Source organism: Stenella coeruleoalba, assembly GCF_951394435.1.
Source record: "Stenella coeruleoalba genome assembly, chromosome: 3".
Taxonomy (NCBI): Eukaryota; Metazoa; Chordata; class Mammalia; order Artiodactyla; family Delphinidae; genus Stenella; species Stenella coeruleoalba.
This window is the reverse complement of record NC_137148.1, coordinates 86832422-86852873: the sequence shown is the minus strand read 5'-3', so window position 1 is coordinate 86852873 and position 20452 is coordinate 86832422. Positions and strand designations below refer to the sequence as shown.

The 20452-nt window shown below is 35.7% G+C and overlaps 1 long non-coding RNA gene across 5 annotated transcripts in view; it reads right to left on the bottom strand.

Annotated features, from left to right (window-relative positions):
- LOC307184308 overlaps positions 1–20452 on the bottom strand; it is a 224182-nt gene that overhangs the window by 119986 nt on the left and 83744 nt on the right. Inside the window, exon 5 of one of the 5 annotated variants that reach the window (XR_013827697.1) lies at positions 13281–13565. The exons of the other annotated variants lie outside the window; for them this stretch is intronic. This is a non-coding gene — a long non-coding RNA (uncharacterized lncRNA). Of the gene's footprint in view, positions 1–13280; positions 13566–20452 lie in introns of those variants that run through there. 5 annotated transcript variants of the gene reach the window in all.

The following is a 20452-nucleotide window of genomic DNA, read 5'->3' as shown; positions in this document are numbered from 1 at the left end:
GCTTTGTTCTAAATACTTTCCCAGGATTGCTTTGGCTATTCAGGGTCTTTTATGGTTTCACACAAATTAAATTTTTTTTTCCACTTCTGTAAAAAATGCCATTAGAATCTTGATAGGGGTTATACTGAATCCATCCTACAGCTGGTATGGACATTCTAACAATATTAATTCTTCCAAGCCATGAACATGGGATATCTTTCCATTTATTTTGTTTTCATTTTATTTCAACAATGTCTTAAAGTTTTCAGTGTAAAGATCATTTACCTTCTTTGTTAAATTTATTCCTAATATTCTGGTTTTGATGCTATGGTGAGATTGTTTTATTTCTTTTTCAAATAATATATTGTTATGGGCATTCTTATCTTACTCCTGAATTTACTCCCGGAAATTCTGCTTAAGTTTCACATGTAAATATGATACTTGCTGCACATTTTTACTAGCTACACTTTATTAGAAATGCTCCATTATTGTTAAAAAGGTTTTTCATGAATGAAAGTTGAATTTTATTAAATACTTTCCTGCATTGGTTAAGATAAACATATGGCATTTTGATTTAAGCTGTAAATATGAGTGATTATAACAAAATATTTTCTTATGTTAAACCATCTTTGAACACCTACAATAAACCTAGCTAAATTATGATTTTTTTTCAACTTGGAGCATTCATTTCACTAATATTTCATTAATGATTTTTGCATCTATGTTTATAAGTGATTTCTTCCACTTTTGATCTGTATATTTTCCTAGCAATCTGATCTCAATGATTTTTCCCCAATAAAAATACTTTCTTCTATAGATGACTTTTCATTCTTAAAGAGAAAGATGGAAGTAAGGTTATCTGTGAACGTGGGAACACTTATTTATAAAGGAATTCACCAACATTTTATATATATTTTCCTCTTTTTCTTAAATCTTAAAGCCATTTTCCTTCCTACATTTTATAGCTTTCTTTTCCTCCCCTGTCTCTCCTACAACTTATTAACTATAGAATTCATTTACAATTTACACATGATTTTCTAATTATTTTCTGCTGTTGTTTAGAATGTTAGTTATTTTGCTTATTTCATGTCTTCCTCATATATTATAAATACTTCTATTCACATATTAGTATAGGGCTTTACTCTGAATTTTGGGGGAACTCAATGAATATTTTAATTTTGACTTGATTTTTATTAATGAAAATATTCCCTTACTCTAAATAATACTTAGTTTGGTGATCTAAGAATTTTGGGGAAATTCCAAATATCTTTTCAGTCCATAAGTCTTAAAATTTTTGTTTTTCATTTTATCCTTTGCTTTCATTTTTGATCAGCTCTCCACTTCTCCAGCACCCTTTTCTCTCTCCCAGGAGATTGTGAGTTGACACTTCTATATGGTCAGCTTTTCTAGGTCACTGAGGTTACTGTCAGAGGAATGAAACATGTTCCTGGCTAAATATCTGATTATTCTAGTCCATGCCATATTCACTTATTCCTAAAAGCATGACTGTCAACAAAATTTCAATATATTCTGAACAGCTTCTGAAGGTATACTGAGTTTTTTTACTTTAAAAGGCAACACAAATCTTCTCAGTGGGAAAATAAATAACTGAATCTCACCTCATTCCAAATGAATTAGAGTTGGCAGGCTTGTGTGTCTGGAGCTGACTTACAGTACTTGATGCTAAAATGTAGCCCCTTGTAGTAGTTATAAAATTAAGACCCTGTCAGAGGCTGGAGTCATGAAAGTTAAAAGAAAATAATATATTGCTACCTTTTATATTTTAGGCTCTGATAGGAATTTTGGTCTTCAGCAGGTTGACAGCACAAAAGAGACAAATTCAATATTTTAGGATACTGTGCCAAATTTCACGTATAGAAGCCTGTGTGTGTCTTGCATTAAGCTGTGAGTTATAGCAGTAAAGGCTTAGAAACTGAGAAATGGCATATTTCTTGAGGCCTATAGGGCATGCAAGTTCCGCAGTTCTCCCTTTTGAATGACAATATGGTCCAGCTTCCCAGTGAGAAACATGCTGGTGTGTTTCTCTTCCTGTACTCTTTCCTGAAAAACGTGAAGGTGCTATTAATTTAAAAACTGTCACTCACAGGGCATAAGAAAGTTTTTCAGTTAAAAGTCCAGTGACAAGCAGAAGACAACAATGACAGTGGGTACTGTAAGACAGGTGATAATTTTCTACAGCTAATTATCATTATTTTTCTACATGGAACACTGTCAAAAACATACTGAATAATATATGCTCTGATAAAATGTGCTTATAAAAAGCAGCATTCCACATTAATTCTATCAAATAACTTGACTATCTTTTATAAGAAAAAAGAGAGTGAGAAGGTCACTTCTAGACTATTAGTCTCATTCAGAGTTGGAATAAATTTGCTGGGATTATTTTTTGTCCTTTTATCTATGTTATCTTTGCTATTGTAAGGAAGTAAAAAATGAGGAAAACCCTAAGGGTAAGCTGGAAGCAGTTTCAAGGTATCAGTGTTCTGAAATTGGATCTATTTTGCCTCCCTGTAACTTTCCTTTCTTGATAAATTTCATAGTAACCTAGGACTCTTTCTGCTCCAGAGCACTGCAGCAACAGGAAACTGCCCAGACATCTTCCCAATGCCTGCAGTCATCCATTTGTCAGTGGACTGAAAACAATTTTAATGATGTGACTCACTTGTCTATCCAGTTATTATTTTTTAAATTGTGACAAATTAAGTGGGCATCCTCTGGCTTCAAATGGAGAGCCTGAAATATTAGCAGTGAAAACAATCCAAAATATTTTTTAAAAGAGAATCAAAGAATGTCTCAGATTACCTGAACTATAATTACCATAAAACCAATAGCAATGGAAAACAGCAAGGGTTCATATAGCTTCTGGTGTTGGGTATTAAAAGTTATGAAAATAGAGATGAACTTCGTGATTTCTGAAGATAATCCAAGTAGAGCTGATGCTCAAAAAACAATGTATCAGTACAGAACTGGAAAATGAAAGAAAGCAGATTTATTCCAAATGTGACTTAAATCTCATTATATTTTGAATATTCAGTGAGAATCTCCTAAGGTTTCAATTTCTCTTTGGGAGTAAAATGGTTTCTTAAAAGTGCATTCATCTACACTGCTAGAGTATCGTTTACTAACAAATGATTGCAGCTGTACCCAAGTGGCCTAAAAGAGTTTTAATGTTGCTTCCAGATGTGCTTAATTTATTTCCAGGGTATAATGTTTGCCTTGGGAGCCTTGGGTGATTTTCTCACTTATCAGTGCCAATTTCTTGGGGGTAGGTAAAATTTTAGTCCTATTCTAGATGGCGAAACAGAATAAGAAAGTATTATGACTTCATTAATATCAAATGAGAAACCTTTAACAATCCTGGGTAAAATATTTAATCTAGTGTGTATTCAAGAGCTAGACACCTGGTCTTGTTTCTGAAAGGGTTTCCTAGGACTCTTCTTACCAATATTCAATATTATACAAGTAATGATGTCTTTCAGGAATTTTTAAAATTTAGAATTTTGCAATTTGCTAAGTTTAGCTTTTAAAACTCCACTGGTTGCTTTATTATAAAATATCAAGAGAATGAAACAAATCTAATTTTCATCTACTCAAAGGACTACTGAATTGTAGCTATTAACATTCTCTGAATATTGGATATGAATAAGAAGGTATTTATTACAGAGCAATTATATAAATTTTATTTTGGAGCACATTAAAATGAAAATCAGTTTAAATGTAAAATCCATAATGTATCTAGAATAATTATGAGATACTTATGAAAGCTACTTTGGTGATGTCCAAACTATGCAATTGGGTTTTAGGAGGTTTTTCACAAATATAAATCATTTGTTGGTACTTCCCTGATGGTCCAGTGGTAAAGAATCCGCCTTACAATGCAGGGGACGCAGGTTCGATCCCTGGTCAGGGAATTAAGATCCCACATGCCACGGGGCAACTAAGCCCACATGCCACAACTACTGAGCTTGTGTGCCTCAACTAGAGAGTCTGCGTGCTGCAAACTACAAAACCCACGCACTCTGGAAGTCGCACACCACAACTACAGAGCCCATATGCCTTGGAGCCTGCATGCCACAACTAGAGAGTAAAAAACCCACACGCCACAACTACAGAGAAGCCCGCATGCTGCAACGAAGAGCCTGTGTGACACAACAAAAGATGTCACATGCCTCAGCGAAGATCCCACGTACCATAACTAAGACACAATGCAGCCAAAAATAAAAACAAATAAATAGTAAATAAATCTTAAAAAAAAGTCACTTATTGAAGATATTCAAATGTATTCAATTGAATTTAAATATCTGCTAAAATAGATAATCTAAACTAACATATATGAGAAGCTCAGAAATCACCTTGTAAATGGATACAAAAATAAGACCTGTATATATGCTGTCTATAAGATACCCATTTCAGTTCTAGGATCACAAACAGACTGAAAGTGAGGGGGTGGAAAAAGTTATTCCATGCAAATGGAAATCAAAAGAAAGCTGGAGTAGCAATACTCCGACAAAATAGACTTTAAAATACAAAGTGTTACAAGAGACAAAGGACACTACATAATGATCAAGGGATCAATCCAAGAAGAAGATAAAACAATTGTAAATATATATGCCCCCTACATAAGAGCACCTCAATATATAAGGCAAATACTAACAGCCATAAAAGGAGAAATCAACAGTAACACAATAATAGCAGGGGACTTTAACACTCCACTTTCATCAATGGACAGATCATCCAGATAGAATATCAATACATGAACATAGGCCTAAATGACACATTAGACCAGATGGACTTAATTGATATTTACGGAGCATTCCATCCAAAAAGCAGCAGAATACACACTTCTTTTCAAGTGCACATGGAACATTCTCCAGGACTGATCACATGCTGAGCAACAAAGCAAGCCTTGTTAAATTTAATAAAACTGAAATCATATCAAGAATCTTTTCTGACAAACTATGAGATTAGAAATCAACTATAAGAAAAAAAAACTGTAAAAAACACAAACACATGCTACTAAACAACCAATTGGTCACTGAAGAAATCAAAGAGGAAATCAAAATATACCTAGAGAGAAACAAAAACAAAAATATAATGATCCAAAACCTATGGGACTCAGCAAAAGCAGTTCTAAAAGGGAAGTTTATAGCAGTACAATCTTACCTCAGAAAACTAGAAAAATCAGAAATAAACAACCTAACCTTATACCTAAAGCAACTAGAGAAAGATGAATAAACAAAACTCAAAGTTAGTAGAAGGAAAGAAATCATAAAGATCAGAGCAGAAATAAATGAAACAGAGATGAAGACGACAATAGCAAAGATCAATGAAACTAAAAGCTGGTTCTTTGAGAAGATAAACAAAATTGATAAACCTTTAATCAGACTCATCTTAAAAAAAGTGGGAGGAGAGGGCTCAAATCAATAAAATTAGAAATGAAAAAGGAGAAGTTACAAGGGACACCACAGAAATACAAAGGATCTTAAGAGACTACTACAAGCTAAAATGGACAACCTAGAAGAAATGCACAAATTCTTTGAAAGATACAATCTCCCCATATTGAAACAGGAAAAAACAAAATATGAACAGACCAATCACAAGTACTGAAATTGAAACTGTGATTAAAAAACTCCCAACAAACAAAAGTCCATGACCAGATGGCTTCACAGGTGAATGCTATCGAACATTTAGAGAAGAGTTAAAACCTATGCTTCTGAAACTATTCCAAAAAATTGCAGAAGAAGGAACATTCCCAAACTCATTCTATGAGGCCACCATCACCCTGATACCAAAACCAAAGATACCAAAAAAAGAGAAAGTTATGGGCCAATATTGCTGATGAACATAGACGCAAAAATCCTCAACAGAATACTAGCAAATTGAATCCATCAATACATTAAAAGGATCATACACCACAATCAAGTGGGATTTATCCCAAGGATGCAAGGATTTTTCAATATCCACGAATCAATCAGTGTGATATACCACACTGACAAACTGAAGAATAAAAACCATATGATCACCTCAGTAGATGCAGAAAAAGGTTTTGACAAAATTCAACACCCATTAATGATGAAAACTCTCCAGAGAGTGGGCATAGAGGTAACATAACTTAATATAATAAAGGCCGTATATGACAAACCTACAGCTAACATCATACTCAACACTGAAAAGCTGTAAGATTTCCTTTAAGATCAGGAACAAGAAGGATGTCCACTCTCACTACTTTTATTTGACATAGTTTTGGAAATCCTAGCCATGGCAATCAGAGAAGAAAAGAAATAAAAGGAATCCGAATTGGAAAAACAGAAGTGAAACTGTCACTGTTTGCAGATGACATGATACTATATATAAAAAATCCTAAAGAGCTACCAGAAAGCTACTAGAGCTCTTCAATGAATTTGGTAAAGTTGCAGGATACAAAATTAATATACAGAAATCTGTTGAATTTCTATACACTAACAATGAAAGATCAGAAACAGAAATTAAAGAAACAACCCCATTTACCATCACATCAAAAAGAATAAAATACCTGGGGATAAACCTACGTAAGGAGGCAAAAGACCTGTACTCAGAAAACTATAAGATGCTGATAAAAGACATCAAAGATGACACAAACAGATGAAAAAATATACCATGCTCATGTATTGGAAGAATCAATATTGTCAAAATGACTACATTAAACCCAAGGCAATCTATAGATTCAATGCAATCCCTATAAAATTACCAATGGCGTTTTATACAGAACTAGAACAAAAATTTTAAAATATATATGGAGACACAAAAGACCCTGAATAGCCAAAGTAATCTTAAGAAAGAAAAACGGAGCTGGAGGAATCATGCTCCCTGACTTCAGGCTATACTACAAAGCTACAGTCATCAGAACAGTATGGCACTGGCACAAAAACAGACGTATAGATAAATGGAAAAGGATAGAAAGCCCAGAGATAAGCCCACAACCTACAATCAATTAATCTATGACAAAAAAAAAAACAAGAATATACAATGGAGAAAAGACAGCCTCTTTAATAAGTGGTGCTGGGGAAACTGGACAGCTACATGTAAAAGAATGAAATTAGATCATTCTCTAACGCCACACACAAAAATAAACTCAAAATGGATTAAAGACCTAAATGTAAGACTGGATACCATAAAACGCTTAGAGGAAAACATAGGCAGAACACTCTTTGACATAAATCACAGCAATATCCTTCTCGATCCATTTCCTAGAATAATGGACATAAAAACAAATGTAAACAAATGTGACCTATTAAACTCAAAAGCTTTTGCACAGCAAAGGAAACCATAAACAAAACAAAATGACAACCTACAGAATGGGAGAAAATATTTGCAAACTATGCAACCAACAAGGCATTAATCTCCAAATTTTACAAACAGCTCATGCAGCCCAATATCAAAAAACTGAACAACCCAGTCAAACAATAGGCAGAAGACCTAAACAGACATTTCTCCAAAGAAGACATACAAAGACCAAGAGGCACATGAAAAGCTGTTCAACATCACTAATTATTAGAGAAATGCAGTTCAAAACTACAATGAGATATTATCTCACAACAGTCAGAATGGCCATCATCAAAAAAGTCTACAAACAATAAATGCTGGGAAGGGTGTGGAGAAAAGGGAACCTCCTACACTGTTGGTGGCAATTGGTACAGTTAATATGGAGAACAGTATGGAGGTTCCTTAAAAAACTAAAAGTAGAGCTACCACATGACCCAGCAATCCCACTCCTGGGCATATATCCAGTGAAAACCATGGTTTGAAAAGATACACGCACCCCAATGTTCACTGCCATTCTGTTTACAATAGTCAAGATAAGGAAGCAACCTAAATGTCCATCGACAGATGAATGGAGAAAGAAGATGTGGTACATATGTACAATGGAATACTACTCAGTTAAAAAGAATGAAATAATGCCATTTACCACAACATGAATGGACCTGTAGATTATCATACTAAGTGAAGTAAGTTAGACAGAGAAAGACAAATATCATATGATATCGCTTATATGAAGAATCTAAAATAAAATTGATACAAATGAACTTATTTACAAAACAGAAACAGACTCACAGACTTTGAAACAAACTTATGGTTACCAAAGGGGAAAGGTGGGGGGGAGGGATAAATTGGGAGTTTGGGATTAACATATACACACTAGTATATTTAAAACAGATAACCAACAAGGATCTACTATATAGCACAGGGAACTCTGCTCAATATTCTGTAATAACCTAAATGGGAAAAGGATTTGAAAAAGAATGGATACATTATATATATGTGTGTGTGTATATATATATATATATATATATATATATATATGTATAAATGAAGCACTTTGCTGTACACCTGAAACTAACACAACATTGTAAATCAACTATAGTCCAATCTAAAGTAAAAACTTTAAAAAAATGAACCACAGAAATCACTTTCTGAATGGTCACTTAGTGTCCGTACTGAAAGTGAAGGCTTGGTCTCATGCCCTGTACTTTTAGTACTCTAAAATAGCACGTTCATCTTTAAAAACAATGAGAACAATTTTCCCAGTACTCAAGTAACTTAATTCCTTGTTTCTAGTACCAAAGTTATAGGAGAGTGTGATCTTCCTCATAGGATTAAGTATGTAAGTCAATGACTAAAACAAGAATTGGAAAATTGCATATTGTCAAAATTAACCTTGAAAATCTTTTATTAGTCTTGAAAAAGCACACATTTTCCTTGTTTTACATTGGTCAGGAAATCCTTAAAATGATGCATACATTCTTTACATAGGTTTGCCAAACATAAGCATTGTTTCAAAGTTTCATGCATCCAATGTCTGATTAATACAAATGACATGATGTTCAAATGCTTCCTATTTTTGGAAGTAAAATTCTCATATGATACAACTAGAATATCTTGGTGGAATATAGGATCATGAGGGCTAAAAATTTTGTTAGTTTTGTTCACTGATGTAATTCAATCACCCTAGAATAATGCTGGTCATAAGTAGGCACTTAATAAATATGAGAATATATATGTTGAATAAATAAATATGAATTAGATATATTGAAAAAGTGAATGCATTAAAGGTGAATGAATATGTCTCCTAAGCCTCGTTCACAGAGGTTTTAAGTTAACACCAAAATATCTAGCTAAAAAATTGGTAATATGGAGTTGGATTAAATAGTCTTCTGACATATTTGGCTTTTTAAATATTTCTTTTGGCTTGGTAATAATCTTGTATATTTTGAATAAAGTGATAAAATTACAATAGTTTTTAGTTGCTATATATAGACAAATTTATTCAAATTCAAGTTGCTAACTGAATTTACCATATATTTTGACATCAGTTAGATACAATCTCCTATTGCAAAGTGCCTACGTAAATAAAAGTTATGACATTAAGTCACTGTACATGAAACTTTTACCAGAGTCAAATTATTTCTGCATAACAATATGTCTCACAAAGAAATTCAACCTTTCAAAACTGAAAATATTTAGATTTCTTATCTGATGGCTTCCTCTTGCTAAAAAACTAGTTAGAATGTTATTAGTAATTCAGACGTTCTGAGACACTTGCTCTGGGATTGGGTTTCCTCTAGGAAGGCTGTCCTTAGGGTTCATGGTGTCATCAGATTTTGGAAAGCCTTCTCTGTTCTCTGTTCTCTACATTTCCTTTCTTCTTCCCTTCCTCTCTCCTATGCTTCCCTTCCTCCCTTTTCTCTTCCTCCTTTCCTCCCTCATACTCTCCCTCCCTCAACTTTCTTCTTTATCCTTTCAATTGTTTAGAATTGGGTCACAGACTTACTTGACATACAAGAAATATGAACCTCTTTACTTCTCTACAACTATCCAGATTTCCATGATGAAGTCTCAAATTGTGAGACTACCCAAGTTGTAGAGAAAAAGAAATAGATTTAGCCAGCTTGAGTAATCTCGATCCTACTAAATAAAAAATGTTATCGAATAAACAGCTAAATGCTTCATATCTTTTACATAAAATGTTGCCTTACAGATTCCTGCCCCTCCCCACTCATCCTCATCTTTCCAGCATTTTCATTCAAAGCAATGATTCCCTGGCAATGCTGAAGACTTGTAGCAGAGTACAGAGGGTTGTTTGTGGAAATAAGGTGCTGCTGTGTTGCAGCTCTGCCCTGTACAATTCACATGTTGGCCATTCAATGTTGAAGTATCTGATTAGTTAAAGCAATGACTTCAAGGGTCTAGTAAAATAAAACCTCGAAGTTTTAAATCATTAGTTCCATTTGGTTTGGAAGTAGTCTTATATTAATTGGATAACACAGTCAAGAGAAATCAGCTATTTAACTAGTAAGAAGATAAAGGCCAAGACTGAAAAGAAAAACAGGGAGATCTGCAAAGAGTTCCAGATAGGAGGGAGATCTGCAAAGAGTTCCAGATAGGAGGAGTAAAGTGGGCAGCTGGTCTCTATGTTTAGCAGTTCAGTTCTTAACTTGCCTCCCTCTTTTGGAGAAAAATGAATCAACTTTTCAGCTTTTTTCAAATAGCAGCAGAATGAGAACTTTCCTTTTTTTTTTTTTTTTTTTTTGCAGTACACGGGCCTCTCACTGCTGTGGCCTCTCCCGTTGCGGAGCACAGGGTCCGGACGCGCATGCTCAACGGCCATGGCTCACGGGCCCAGCCACTCCGCGGCATGTGTGATCTTCCCGGACCGGGGCACGAACCCGTGTCCCCTGCATCGGCAGGCGGACTCTCAACCACTGTGCCACCAGGGAAGCCCCCATTTTACAGATTTTAAGGCTTTACTTTAACTGCTCAATTAAGTATATTTGTCTATGTGAGTATACAAAATTATTTATTTTATGCTTTTAATTTGAAAAATCTTAACATTTTACACACATATTTGTATGCTTAAATAATGGAATTTTGAGAGATAAAAATTCTACCAGATCTTTGAACTGTTGGAAAGGACTTTACCTTGAAGTTAATGAAACTTAAGTTACACTTCCATGATAACAGGAGAGACCCTAGAAATGTGTCCAAAGAGTCACAGAATTAGATAAAGTTGGTTAAAGTAATATATGGTATTTCTGTCCACTATTGCTTCTCTTCATTCACAACTTCTTTTTTGTCAGATGAGGCTGCAATGGTGGGAGGTATGTCTCAGATCAGGCCAAGGAGAAGCTGAGCTGTGGATACACTAAACTTGGGTTTAGTGGCGTATGGTTTCAATCTCCTGATTGTTAGTTAAATTACTGGCTACCCAGTTAGAGCTGGAATACTCCAAATGCCCACTGGGCTGATTCCCATGGGGGGACAGGGCCAGAGGTTGTATTATGATATGAATGGGTCTTACAATGGTCAACACCAGAAATATATGGTAGAAGATGAGAAACAAGGTCCAACGTACATAAATACACAAGCTGGTTTGTAGAAAATATTTCTAGTCATCAGATATTTTAAATTATAAGTGGAGGATTCAATTAACATCAGCACTCAGTCAAAAGAGAAGTTCTCTCCTATCCTGAATATACTCTGTAATGCATTTTATGAAATTCAAATGTACCCTACATTATTTTTATTTTTTGATGGCTTTTTGCAGTATGGAATATATGAGAATTTCTGAGTTACAGGACACAAATTCCTAGCAGTTCTACGAATGGTGATTACGTCTGTGCTGATGTTTAATGTTTTATGCATCTCATTACTACTAATAAAAACAAATTCAACCAATTATGTTAGGAAGATTAAATTATATTTTTATTCTTTTTATAGAAAGATATTATAAAACTGTTGTCATTTGAAGAAGTGATCAAAGAATATGCAGCCAAATGAAAGAAAAGCATTACAGGAATGTGTCAAGGAGTTCGTTAAATAAGTCTTCTGTATTATTTTTCTACATTTTGTAATGACTGCAATATTTTCCAGATATTTTAGCTTTGATTTTGCTGTGATTTTCTTTCTCATTCCAAATAAATATTCATGTTCATACCTAATTTTGTATAATGTTGTAATCTTTTCCTGAAAGACAACTACCGAAATTATATATGGTTCAGGTTCCACAAAACTTAAGTCCACCTTGTAACTGAATCTAGAACAACTGTAGATGTGTATAGGCAGGGAGTGGGGCTGTAAAAGGGTAGAGGAGGGGGTAAAGCATGGTGGGTTCATGAGAGGAGGAAAGCCACATCTTCATCAGTTCATTTAGTTGTCCTTATCACTCTTTCTCAGGAAATGTAATAGAAAAATGAGGTCCACGAACAAGTTTTAGATGAGGGTTGGTACCTCCAAATGCATCTGGAAGATATATGGGAAGACAGAGTAGCCCATGGAAGCCAAGTAAAACTTTTTCTTTCAAATCTGGTTGTTTGAAATATGCCTCTATTTGCCATGAAATGTTTTAATGTTTGGAATCTTTTCATTAATTTTCCATATTCTCCATTGGAGCGGGTCTATATTTCATTTTATGTACTGCCTTTCAAAGTCCTGATTCTTTGTAGTTCAAAACAACCTGACACTGGGGAGCCCTAGCCATACTGCTTTACCCAGGGATGACACCTCTGTCCATTCCATGGCCCAGCTCCATCGCTAGCCCTGACCTTGCAGAGTAATTCCCTACTTGTTAAGTCCAGCACTTTCCTCTATAGGAGCTGTCCCCTAGAGTTTGGGAACTCTTTAAAGGTGTGATAGAAAAAGCTAGTGCAAATGTTTCATCTGGTTTTGGTTTGCAGGTTCCAAGCATATGGTTTCCAAATGTTACATTTGGAAAGTGGAATTCAGTAATTCGCAAGCATTTTGATCAAATCAATGACTTTATCCATTGTCTTCTGTGAATGAACAATACATGATGTCTGGCTCTTTTCAAACACCCTCTTCCCTCCTCTTATATATTCAACTGACATGTTCTTTCAAAGGTTAGGAGCATTTGGGAATCTGTATGTTTTGAGAAGAAAGGTGAACTCATTAGCTTCACTTTCTAAATATTTTAATAATGTAACTGAAGCCTGGAATGCCATCTTTATTCAGTTCTCTCTTTTGTTTTTCTGCCACAACTTAGCACTTACAGTGAATGGCAATACATATTAATAAGAAGGAAGCTTAATAAGACTCAGGTTAATGATGATAATTATTCCTACATGGTGTATGCTGACAGTGTGTGCAATGATATTCACTCTTCAAAAAAGCCCCAAGGCAGTACAGATAATTCTGACACTGAGTACGTTATCTGAGAAGAAGGTTAACAATGTTATGTGATACTTGGCTTTTTTTTTTTTCCTAAGTGAACATTTTAATTACCTGGGGATAATGTCCATGACTGGAATTCAGTCAGTGGGCATAGGGCCAGTAACTTTTCAGGAGATCCCTGAGACAGACTTAGAATTTTAACCATTAAAAATCATAGGCTTGGCTTCCCTGGTGGCGCAGTGGTTGAGAGTCTGCTTGCCGATGCAGGAGACACGGGTTCATGCTCCGGTCTGGGAAGATCCCACATGCCGTGCAGCGGCTAGGCCCGTGAGCCATGGCCGCTGAGCCTGCGCATCCAGAGCCTGTGCTCCGCAACGGGAGAGGCCACAACAGTGAGAGGCCTGCGTACCGCAAAAAAAAAAAAAAAAAAAAAAAAAAAAAATCATAGGCTTGCAAATAGGGACACTATCTAGAAATAAATAAGCATAGTCAAGAATTAAGAAAAGGTCAGTGTTTTAACTCAAATTCTCATAGTGGGTTCCTAGTTTGAAGTAAATATTTATATTTTAATTAACCATGGTAAAAGCATGAAACTGTAAAGTTCTCCTTCCTTTATTCTTTTCCAAGTCCATCAAATTCTCCACAAAACCAAACACTCTGATGCTTACTGACCTTGGTGCTCTGCTTTTTATTCCTCTATTCTAGGTTGCTCTCCAAACCTTCATTTACACGTGAAGAATAATGACAAGTGACTGATTAACAGTTCAGAAAGACATTCCACTTTTTTCCTCCCAGGGTCAATTGCCTTTTCAGAAGTATTACAACCTTAAACCAGGCATCTCAAATAAAACACCAGCTAAAGCCTGTCAAGTAACATTAATGAGTGAATCTGGCCTACTGAGAATTGTAGTAAAACTAAAAGAGAGGCTTCTAGAATGGGGGCTATCATTGCATGTCTGCAGCAGATTATTTCCAAACAGACATTCTGGTCCAGTTTTGCTAAAAACATACTTTTACAAAAGAAGCTTGAAATGTGGATTTTTGTGAATTCCTCCCATGTTTAAATTTTGTCCATGAATTCAAACACTGCATAGCTCAAGCATAACGTGTCAGGGCCAAAAATGGTCCAAAGGGCACAAGTTTATAACTTCTGCTTTGAATGGAAGGGAATATGTTGCAATAACTATAACTCACACACTTCTGTTCCCAAGCTCAAGAAACTGGAGGACCCACACTCCTCTGACGCACTTGCAACCCTCTGCCCTTCCTCATGCTCTTCCCTTTGCTCTGGGTGACCATGCTGCCCACTCCACCCTGGGGACCCACTCACTTTGGATGGCCTCTGTTAAATGTCACCCTCTCTGCAAAGCTTTCTAAGCCCCTTCTCTCTTACCAAACCATATTTCTACTACCTCCATTGGAGAATGAGTCCATTTTCTCATTACGTTGCTAGGGTATCTGGCACATACTGTAATTGGCACTTAACATAATGTGCACATACTAAATATCTGTGGGTGTGTTGGTCTCCACAGTTACAATGTCAAGTCCATATGCAGAGTCCATTTTTTATTACTTTATCAGCATCACAGTATCTGCTTCATAATATATAATAAATATTTGCTGAATGAATGCATGGATTAGTGAATGAATATTAGAAAGCTACTTTGAAGGCTTAAGTATTCTTGTAAACATCTCTGCTCCCATCAGGGGGTGAGAATATGGAAGACATTCAGTACATATTTATTAAATAGGAAAAGAATGTCAACCAATGGGGGAGATTATTCTTTGAAGAGTTAGGGGGTGGAACATAGGAAATTCTCAGCGCTTGTTTCCCTTAAATCATTTCCCACCAGGATAAAATAGGTTCTTAAAATCTCTCTGATCCTAAAATTTAATTTAAAATATAAATTATCATACATATACATATATGTGTGTGTGTGTATATATATATATATATATACACACACACACACACACACACATATATATATATATGATGGAGATGTATTCACTGCTTTCATGATGACCTTTTAACATAGCCCTTAGTGTGTCTTCTAATTGAGGCAACTGTGTAACGGCATCAGTATCACAACTGAGCTGTTACTATTGAGGCAAAATTATACAAGGTCTATCGGTTATAACGTAAATTTTTTCAGAAGCAAGTCAGGATGAATTTGAATAAAAAAGCCATCTGGCAGTACTCTAGCCAATTGGTATTTATTATAAATGCACACACAGTTATCTGAAATACAGTTGTTTATATCAAAGGTATTTAGTCTGATCATCACATTAGTGAAAATCTGCTTGAGTCCTTCTGTCCTGAGTCTTCTGCTTGAGTCCTCTAGGAAACTGCCTTACTAGAGCCTGATTTTAATTTAAAAATTTAGATTGACTTGGAAATATGTTAATGATTAAGCTAACAATCTAGTGTAAAGGTATCATCCAAGAACCCTATCCTTCATGTTGACCTAGGAAGATACATAAAGGTGAAAGAAATGATGCTTCTTCCATAATAGATATTTGCCATGCTTGTGGTCAGCTTTTATTTTTGCAGGGAAAGTACCAGTAGAAGACAAACTGCTTGTTCTGTAGGTGACTCCAGCTAGCTGAATAGTTTTGCAGACAAAATCAAATTATGAAGGTCAGTTGTTTAGTCACTTGTACATCTTAACAATTAGCCAATCAGTTATATGAGAATCAATCAATGAATTAAAGATCTGGGTTGTAGACAGCTGTGGCATGGCAGTTGTGCTTTTAAAAAGAAAATAAAAGTTGTTTGTTGCTTAGCTTGTGTTGGCGTGCTGCACACATAGCATATCATGATACTATTTGGGAACTTGTGCTATTTTACCTAACTTCAGACAATTCAACAATGAGCAGTTATGAATCGTGCACATTTTTCCCACTGGGGTCATGCATGCAATGTAACCAAATTTGAATAAGCAGATTTTCAGAGTGTATTTGAATCTCTTCCTGGGGGCTAAAACAGACCTGCCACTGGTCTCTCCATTTCCTTTGGTAAGCCCTTGTATATTAAGCAGTGGAAAATAAAACAACAAATGTTATTCAGCAGAAAGATAAAAGCCCAATCTATGTAAAGTGAGACAGAAGAAATGGAAACAATGTGGATTTGGCATGTGAGCCTCATAAAATGCAAGCGTGAATTTCCTCTCTCAATGAGTGTGGTCCAACATTAAACGAAGCATGGGGCATGCTTATGAGAGATAAGATCAGTAGTTAGAGAACATACAGCAAGCTGTTTTACCCATTGAATGTAATTTCACTCCTCTGATCTATTAGGCCCTCTTGGTGCACATCTTTGTAGATTTTTGCTAGTTCTCAGGAATGCATTAAAAAACCCTACGGGCTATAACTGAAATTACTGAATATTTTTTAATGTCTCACATGTTGACAGCCCCGATTTTCGTTATGTAAGAAATAACTGTCGATAGTGCCATTTAAATCCCTATTCTTTAGACTTCTGAATGCTAATGGCTGGGCTGTCGAACTTCAGTTTTTCCTGTAATCGTTATTCCTGGTTTCCTGTGGTGGATATGTATCGAACATAAGAAATTAGCTGCAGAGAGAATTAGAGGGTGTAAGACTGAGTCATGTAAATGCCAAAAGCTTTTTGTGACATTTTTCAGACTTTAAAAATGGAAATATGTTATTTGCACAGTAGCTCCTGATGGAATATGACATACTGCAGCGATGTGGTGAGTTTAAGATTGGGCTGCAGGTCATTAGGAAGCCTCTGTGTGAGAGCCTGGGGCCTGAGCAGAGGAATGGAAGTGAGCTATTTGGAAGAAGCACGGCATTTGCTGACGAGCCAAAGAATCCTCAGATCAAGAGCTACTAATGACAATTGAGAACTTGCTTGAACCTGTTACCATAAGTAAGGCTTAGGAATATAATTTTCAACTTGATGTAACCTTTGTCTTTATTCCAGATGGTATTACATCATCATTATTACATCAGCACACACACAAAAAATCATAGGGCTAAGTACATACCTTAACTCTTATATTTCAATTAATGCTGAGCTCTTTCATTCAGCTGAAATAAGAAATCTTTCTTAATAGATTTTGAAGCTTTTTTGGGTCCTGAGAGGCATGGAGGATGGTGTGAGGGGCACATAGCAGAATTTTCTCTAGAGGAAAATGGAGGACTCCCATCTGTCACACTGTCCTTCACCTTCTGTTCCAATCCCTTTTAGCTTCTGAAGCCTCTTAAGGGGGCAGAAATGTCTCTGGTTTCACCTTTGGTTAGCAGAAAAGATCTCTCCAGAGGTTTATTTCTACTTCAGGGGATAGCCTTGCAATCCACTGAGCCCACACTTCTTCTAAACATGGGAACATGGGCATACTTACTTACTTACTTATTTATTTATTTATTTGGCGGATAAAGTAGCTAAGTAATCTTACGCTAATTTTGATATATTCCTGCAGGGTTTAACGTGCTATCATGAGAAACAAGCTTGCTTAAACTTCTCTGTTTTCTATTCTAGAAAATTCAGTGTTCAGTTTTTGAAAGATACAGAATCTATGAAAACAAACACATGATATTTGCAAGAAGAAGTCAGATGACCAAAAGGACACCTGAAAGAATTTTATAAGTGCAGTCTGGATACAGATGATTAGTGAAAATGATAAGACAAAACAAAACAGGAGGCAGGGGTTTTGACAATTTTTCCTTTCAAAAATGTCTTTTGGGAAGCCCCTGTCCAGAGTTCTCCATGCACCCTATAAATTTAATACTGTTTTTCCCCTTAAATTCTCAGTGATGCTTAAAAATGCCATTAAACCTCTTCTCCCAAAGCAAAAAACTAGTCGTCATCTTTGACAATTTCCTCTTCATGTTCTCCCTCCAGCTTACCATTAAGACATGTTTGTTTTATTGCAAACCTCCTCATTTCTCCTTGCTTTCTCCCCACTGCTGCTTCTTAGTCCTGACCCTTGTTTTATCAGAACTAGACTGGACAGTTTTAACTGGTCTCTCATCTTCCTGTCTCACCCCATTTCTCCATCTTCATTATTTACATAAATATTTCACCATTTTATGATTGTGAAATATTTATATATTTTTTCCTTCTTTACAGATGCTCAGGCACCTTGCAAGTAAGTGTGAGTCTGAAAAGAGTAATTCATTGCTTCCTGGGAGCCATAAAAACCTGCAATCATGTTCCTTTCCAATCATGTTCTTTTCTTCCCCTGCTCAGTTGAGGAACACTCTATTTTTCAGTTGTCCATGGGAACAAGTTTACATCAACAGTCAAAAGCTATTCACAATTTGATCCTTTCTTACCTCTTGGGTTTACTTGCATTTGCCTGTGTTCAACAGCCCACAAGCCAAGCTAACAGCGTTATGGCTTCATGAACTGTCATTAATTTTCATAACTTCATACTTTTTTCACATTCAGTTCCCTGTGCCTGAAATGCCTTTCCCTATCTCACAAATATCTAGTCTTCCTTTAAGACTCCTCCTCAAGGTCATCTCTCTCTATTTTCCTTATACTCTCAGGCTGAGTGAGGGGTTTTCTCCCTGTAGGCCTTTATACTTTGAAATGTATTTATACTTCTGGATTGACTGTGATATTCAAGGCCCTTTATGACAACGGCTTTGTTTTATTCACCTTTGGAATTCTAGATTTTAGCACTTCAGGGGAGAAAAATATATAACCCAAAATACGCCTCTTTAGCATGTTGATTACTTTAGGCTGATTATTTTTAAGAAACAGCATACAGAAAAGCTCTGGGAACTGCATAAAAGTTTTCCTTTTCTAAGAAAAAGGAAAATTTAGATTTATAAGGGAAATCGCCACTTGTACTGGTATTTCCCTGGCTGTACTGGGAAGAGAAGGATGACTAAATCTTTAGAAACTATTACCAGTGGAGAAGGCAATGACAAATCTGCATAACCGTATGTTTGGTTACTGTGCTTTTCCTGCTCACCTCCCATAACTGACTCCCCAACCGCAACATCTTCTTTTGTCTTCAGCTGAAGATAATATTTAAAGTGATGGCTTCAGCCATTTTAGAGAGTTGCTCATTTTTGCTGGGTCTCTTCCATATATACTGGAAGTACCCAAGTTATGGAACTTTTTTTTCTCCTGTTAATCTGTCTTATGTCAATTTATTAGACCAGCCAAAGAACCTAGAAGAGAAGGGAAAGTTTTTCCACCCCTACATCCACAAAACCAAATCAAACCCATCGTTGCAATGAAAAATAAATGAATGAACTGAAGATATAACTCAATACTTTCTCTTTGCATTAATTATGAAAAGCAGTGGAAATCAAACACACTGAATATCCGATATACTGCCTGTACAGAACATGACCCAGGGAGCAGTAAATTCATAGAAGAAGCATCTGCATTTTTCCTTGAACAGAGTCTCTGCTCACTTTGAGGTGTACCCATCAATGCCATTTGAAGAAACACTGTTCTGCTAACAATGTGCCACTTTATTGAATTCTATTAGAGAATTTCACTACAGGTTTAATTACTGCTCACCTTGGTGTCAGGCTGCTTTCTCTTTATTAACTAATCATCTACTGGCCCAGTGGGGTTCTTCTAGCCTCCAGGCTTCTCAAGATATGTCAAATCAGATTATCTGCCTTTATTTTACATGGATTAAAATTTAAGTTTTTTCTAAACTCAGTGAAGAAACTATCTCCCACCATTTAATATATACAGACTATACCAAGGCATGAATTTATATAGCCTGAACTGAGTTAGTCATCAGAGGTTTGTTAATTAGCTTTGGAAAAGTAAGTTAGCACAACCATACCAGTAAATAGATATATTTGATGAAATTTTTATTTTACTTTACAACAGAGAATATCGTTGCGTCGTTCAAATGGTTTCTAAATACTGGTTATGAAACAGAGATCAGAGACCGGGCTTTGTGTACACTAACACGACAACATCACAGTTCAGAACATTTTTGCTTCAGCAGCTCTCAGAAATGAAGATTTTATGAACTGGGTTGGCCTTGAAGTAACTGTTATTTGTAAACTGTTTTTGTTGATTCCAAATCAGTATGCTGAGAATTACTTCTATAAAGCCTAGCTTTCTAGAAGACTTTCATGTTGAAATCTTCTGAAACTTAAAGGTGAGGTATTTTGAAATATCACAGAGTGCCAAATGGCATAAAATATGTCAAAAGTATCTTCTGATTTTTAAACAATTTGAAAATCAGAGTTCAGTATTTTATGATCTTTTGAAGTGTACTCGAGTCCCTCTAAGTTTATATTCTATGAAGCCTAGTCATTATGTGTTATAGATAAC